Source organism: Pezoporus occidentalis, unplaced genomic scaffold (assembly GCF_034315485.1).
Source record: "Pezoporus occidentalis ecotype Australia unplaced genomic scaffold, CSIRO_AGI_Poc_V1 ctg37, whole genome shotgun sequence".
Taxonomy (NCBI): domain Eukaryota; kingdom Metazoa; phylum Chordata; class Aves; order Psittaciformes; family Psittacidae; genus Pezoporus; species Pezoporus occidentalis.
In genome coordinates this window covers 6499581-6506004 of record NW_026915691.1, presented here as the reverse complement: position 1 = coordinate 6506004, position 6424 = coordinate 6499581, and the positions used below count along the sequence as shown (strand labels likewise).

Genomic DNA, 6424 nt, shown 5'->3' with positions numbered 1-6424 from the left:
AGCCTCTTCCTATCTTGCCCCAGGTGAACGTTGCAAATTGGCAGCAGCGGTAAAGGAGTCACCCAGGGTTACCATGCCATGATTTGAGTATTAACAAGCATCCTTGCATTGTTTTCATCCAGAGTGTATAATTAACCCCTTGGAGCCAACAAGTCTGGCAGTGTCATTGTTAGGGCTGATGTAAAAGGTGGCGTGGCATGTTGCACTGGGAATTCCTAACAGCCCACCATCAAAGGTTTAATCATAAGCAATTTCTGCCTTCACAGTTTATTATATATTGGAGCTTGCTGGAACCTCTCCTGTTATCATGCACTAACTTGCAACAAACCTGTGTAATCTCCAGTTGAGTGCATTGTCTCGTAAGTGCCCTTTTGCCATAGAAATAAAGCACTAACAAGATATTTTTAAACAGTCTAGACTGTAAATTGGATAGGAGGAGGCAGAGGCTGAGAATGAAATATATCAATGTAGCTCCTTCAATATAGGACAGCACATATACATAACTTTAACTCTCATAGCTGTCTTGGAGCACCCAGAGGGAAACCCAAGCAGGGGGTTTAAACTCTTTAGGGCTCTAAAATGCTTCTGTTAAATATATATTACTTTTTGCAGATGCTATTTCTTAATACCCAATATATGCATTGTGCCACTGGGCAAACAGATTCAGTAACAACAGAGAACCATTTATTAAGATACACACTCTGCAGCAGCAGGCTGTCCAAAGAAACTGCTGGGACTCAGTTTTTATAGTGTCAGCTCCAAGAAGCTCTGAGCCCTTCAGTGCTGACTGCTGCACACCTGCCCTGAGCGCATCCCCCAAGGCTGCCTCACAGACTGCAGCATTTGGTGCTTTTGGCAGGACTTTACTTTTGTTAGGTGGTTCACTGATGATTCTTTGTGCCTCCACTGTGTGTTGAATGGGCACATGCAGATTTCAGCTGGAATGTACCCATATAAAGCAGGAAAAGTAGCTTCTTTCCTGGTTTCAGCACTGGCTCTGCACGGGCCCATTCCAACACACAAGACTGATGAGTTGAGCCTGGGTCAAGTCATGAGATTGGCCCAAACTTCTTCCTACTTGAAGAAATAACAGATTCCAGCCACCTGGAGTCATCACCCTCTGCATCTTTGTTGCACTGGTGCTAATGAGGTACATTTAAAAGATGAGGCAACCCCCACCACCACCAAAAAAAACCCCAAAACAACAGGTTCCTCACATAATCAGTGAAGTCCAGAAGCTAGGATTTAAATATTGCAGAAGATCTCACAAAGCTCACAGTGTGGTTAGCAGTGAACTGGGGGAAACTGGAATGTCTTTAGCTCCAAATCCAAAAGTTAATCACCCAAAGTCCTTTACTGATTTAAAACAGTCTGCATCCAGGAGATCCCTGCCTGGCCCACCATCTGACCCACAGAAACCAGGCAGGCAACAGGGAGAGAAAGGCAATGTTGTGTTACAGATGAGGAACAAGACAATTAAGTGACTTGCACAATATACAGGGGAAATGGGGACTGAATTTAGACCTCATAAACTGTCATCGAAGATTATTGGCACAAAGCTGGCACTCAGTGCCAGAGGAAAAGTCACCCAGAAGTCACAGTGTTAGAAATGACAGGACAGCTCCCAGATAACATATGTAAATAGATGTTCATTGCAAAATGTAGCAGGATGTTTTTCACATTATCGCCTTTCAAAGGTAAGGTCTCAGTACAGACAGGGATGTTTTCAAATAGAGAGGATTTACTGACGCTTGTTCTCCAGCAAACACTGTTTATCTTTGCTGTAGTGATGTGACTGGAGGAATGGGACCATGTTATCTTCATTCAGGTCTTGGAGTGACACAGAAGCTCCTCCAGCAATGACTGCAAAAGATAGCAGGATCGCATGGCATAACATCTGCTGTGGGAAATGTCTTCTCAGGGGATGACTCAGCTTTTCTGCTTTCCAATCTGCCCAGGAAAAAGGGATAAATTTCAGATTAGACCTTTTAAGATTGACGTGTGGAGAAATCACCAATACACCATGAACTAATTCCTATCATGTGCTTATTGTGAGCAGGTTAAGGGGAATGTTCCTCTCCGGGTTCCCTTAGTATGGGTTGACAAATGCCCATCAGGAAAGGCCTGGGTATAAAATGACTCATGTCCCAGAAGAGCAGGATAGGCTAAAGGCCATCTCTGGGCTTCCTCCAATCTCACTGTTCAGCAGAGGAATATGAAGACGAGTGACAAGTCCATCACAACCATTAGAAAAGACCATGCTGAAAAAGGCAGTGACTGGCAAGAGACTGCCCGGGGGAGCTGGGTACAAGCCCTGATGGTGGTTCATTTGGCATGCATATTTTCTTCCTGAAGTCTGTTCTCATTTGAAAACAGAAGAAAAAAATCAGGAGCTAAACATGAGCATCGCAAAGGTGAAGATCTGCAAAGTACCGCTCCAGCCTCTGTCCTACCCCATCTGCAGGGCTGACAGTGACTGCCCAGTGTGGGGAGCACTGACGGGATTACCCCTTAAACAAAGCCTTGGGAGAGCTGCTGTGCCCTGCAGCCCCACTGGACTTTGGCAGCCAGAGTGAAGGTGTTTTGAAATGGTGGAAAAGTGTCAATAGTGCTGAATGCTTGTGGTAAAATAAAAGTTGCTAAGAATCCAACCACACAGGCTTATTACTCAGCTCCCACTCAACATCCATCTCACGCCTCCCTCCCATAGGGCTGTGCACCATATCTTTAAATCTTGTATAACCACCTCCTTTCTTCCTGCAATATTGTGCTGCGGATGTCTGTGCCGTGCTACCAGGGCATTTCCCTGGTGGGTGGGAATGAATTATGTATTCATCACTCTACAATGCAAACTCTTACGGCAGAGGAAGCAGAGGTCACAGAGGCATCGCTTGCCACTGCTAACCTTCAACTAGGCTTTCACATTGGAAGGTGGGGTTTGAGCAAATAACCTCAGTTCCCAGCCCAATGCACCCTCCCGGCTGGATTTACATCAAAAGCAAAAGCAAGAGGCTAAACCTCTTGATGTAATCAGGCAACAGCTGTAAAAGGAGAAGCAGCAGTGGGCTGGTGGCGAGTGCTGCAATGCCATTCATCTCAGCTGGGGTTGTAAGTGAAGCCAGCTGCTGCTTAGAGGTGGTCTGGAGGGTTTTGTGGGGACCAGCCCACCTCTCCAGCATTTATCTGCCACAAGCTGGATTCCAGCCTCAGGTCTCATCTTTCGCTCCACAGCTGGGTTTGTTGTCCTTCATGCCCTCTGAGGATGGCCAGAAAACAGGGGAAAGCTGCTGAGAGGTGGCGAGGAGCTCCACAACATGGCCATGCCCACTCCCCCTGTGCCCTCATCCACAGAGCACCACTGTCCTACTCATTGCAGGGGTGTCCTCCCCACGCCATGGTGGCTCTTCCCCACGGTGGTGGGTAACATCAGGGTCAAGAAGACCCAGGTTCAGTACCAGAAGGGGTTCCTCAAAGATGAGTGAGTTTTCACCACAGCATTATTGGTACAAATAAAGGCAGTTTAAGAACATGGCAATTGCTTCAGGCAACAACCAGTTATTTTTCAGTGTGGTATTGTTCGCTTGTTTTTCCTGTGATGTTAGGAATGGTCTGAACCTCTGGACCAGCATCTCCCTCACACTTTGTACTTCAATACTCTTTCTAAACCTGGCAATTTAGGCTCTTCCAGCAAGAGAAGCAAAGAAGAAACCTCAGCTCATCCCTGTCCTAGATGTAGTTAATTGCCTCTGAGAAGAAAGAACTCCATTGAGAGAGAAAAAGACAGAGTCTATAAGCTAAAAGCCTGTATTCTGATTTTTGCAGACTTCTCACACATCCTTTTTCCTCTCCTTTGAACAGCTACTGTCACATCAAAGTTCATAACATCAAAGTTCATAACAGAGGTATCCACCCAGGAGCTAATAATTCACATATTTCACAACCAGGAAGTAATTTGGGCTTTAACCTCTCCATTCTGGAATCCATGTTAAGAAACCACTCTTTCTGGATCATTCCTTGTATATCCAGGCCCTTTACTGCGAGAAAAGCAATGGTTAGTCAAGGAGGAACTAAGAGGAAATAAGTCATTAAACTCAAAACATTCAAAAAAGCCACATTCAGTTTAGGATAAGCAGAACTGTTGTAATCTCAATTGCTCTGGTTTCCGTTGCCAGCTCTGCAGACACGCACACACACACAAATCAAACATTCCATGGCACTTGAGAGGAGAGATTGTGACAGAGCAAAAGTGGTTTTGGGTGTGTTTCACTATCTCCTCGTAAGCCTGTTCTGTTGGTATCTATGAAGAAATCACTGCATGATATTAAGATATCTCTTAATTAACAGTAGCTGCATTACACTTCCATTTTTTCATGGGCAAACCAGATTTTTTTAGAGCTGCATAATGTCAATAAGTGCTCTATGGGATGAACCCCAACCTCACATACGTTCAGCTTAGAAAGAAGTGTAGCTTAAATCTGAAGTGTCCATCATGCAGAAAGAGACCTGATACAGAGACTGTACTTTTCCATCATGTTCTGGCTGCTCCCTAAACGTGAGTGCAATGCACAGACCTTCAGCTGAGCAGAGCACCTCCTAGGAAAGGGTATGGAAGCTATTAAAGTTTAAAATGCAATCATGTGCATGAAAGAGAGGTCATTCCTTCACACCGCTTTGAGTTCAAGCAGCAGAAGAAAAAGGGAAACTGATTAGAATAGGTCAATGGAAAAGGAGTAGAAAACAGGAGAGGGGGGGAGAGATCCCAAAATAACAGACTGCAGTGTCCACACGACGCACAGCACAAGGAGCCAGGCAACCTGGTCATGACACAGTGACCACCAGCATATCACTTAGCCTCTCCTGGCCTCAGCTAAGAAGCTGAGGTGAAGGCAGGGCAGGGTAACACGTCAGCTTTGCACAGTGGTTAAGTTTTTCTTCATGACTGTTAGCATTTCAAGGTGAAAAATGAGGATGAAAAACAGCTCATGTGCAAATAACCATCCACTGGTCAGGGGCTGACCCCTGTCCTTCCGCTGTGCTGAGTGGCAGAGATGCACAGGGATGGGGGACAGAGTGGGAAATGCCTCTCCCACCTCCCACCCTTCCCACAGCCTGGCCCTGCGGCACATTCACCCTGCACATGCCTGTCCCATGCAGGGCCCAGAGAGAAAGGCTAAAACATGAGAGGGACAGAGGTGACACTTGGGAGATGGGGCTATTTAAATTCTACAATGCATTCCTGTCCTGGGTTCAGCAGTAGCAGTCATTTTTCTCCTTCTTGGTAGCTGGTGCAGTGCAGTGTTTTGACTTTCGGCTCAGGAACAGAGCTGATAACAAGGATGTTTTGGTTTGGCCAAGGACTTTGTGAGCCTCATGCTCTGCCAGGGAGGAGGGGAAGCCGGGAGGAAGCAGAGACAGGACACCTGACCCAAGCTAGCCAAAGAGGTATTCCATACCACAGCACGTCATGTCCAGGATGTAACTGGGAGTTAGCTGGAAGGGCTGGGAGACGGCGGGGTTGGAGGAGGTATGGGTCAGTGCTTGGTCGGGCTGAGAAGATGATGTATTCTCTTCCCTTGTTATTTCCTTTATCATTGTTATTATTGGTGGTAGCAGTGTGTGTTTTATACCTTCACCAAAGGTGATTCTTTTCGACAGAGCAGGGGGAGGGCAAGAAAAGGGGGGAAGTAAGGACTCATTCCTCTGAATTATGTGTGTCCCTCACCAAAGGTGATGACAGATAAGGGATTAGAAGGACAAAATCAAACCTCCATGTGTGCAGCTCACATGGAGCAGGGCAGAAGGCAACCTCCTGGATTAATACAAGCAGAACAAGTAAAGACAGAGGTGAGGGACGGCCTCAAAGATAGGCATGTTATTTTTTAACAGCAAAGCTCCAGAGAAATGGGGGGAAATGGTGAACTGTGACGCTCCAGCAACCTAAAGATCTACACATATCTTTCATAAAATCATACATTCTTAACCCAGGTCCCTGTCAAGCTGTGATGTTGATTGAGACTTGCAGAAGCAATGTTTGATGAATTATGAACAGTAGCAAATAAACAGCTTTTTCAGCATCTGCCATTGCTCGTGGAAGAAGTATATGCAAAGCCCCAGGAGCCTTGAGGTGTCAACCAGCGAAAGATGCTAGTACGAGTTTTCACATCAATCAGAGTGACCAGCATGTCTAACCACAGCTCAGAGGAGCAGAAAACAGATGCTTCCAACAAGCTGCTCTGTATTTACTCTGCTGACTAACAGCTTGGGGGGGGGGGGGAATAATTTGCAAGCAATTTATGAGTGGAAGAGAAAAAAAGGTAACACCTGAATATTATTCATTGTAAATTATTCCTGCTCTTTTTCATGCAAGTAGTCTGCTCATTCATCAACATTTTTGCTCCATCCAGGGCTGGGAAACAAGCTGTTA

At 45.8% G+C, this 6424-nt stretch overlaps 1 long non-coding RNA gene across 1 annotated transcript; it reads right to left on the bottom strand.

Moving 5' to 3' along the window:
* Positions 1-1634: 1634 nt before the first annotated feature.
* Positions 1635-3413, bottom strand: LOC134170325 (uncharacterized). Its single transcript, XR_009967235.1, has 2 exons — positions 2747-3413; positions 1635-1950 (listed from the first exon to the last, which is right to left on the bottom strand). It is a non-coding gene; the product is annotated as an uncharacterized LOC134170325 (long non-coding RNA).
* Between the last annotated feature and the right edge of the window lie 3011 nt (positions 3414-6424).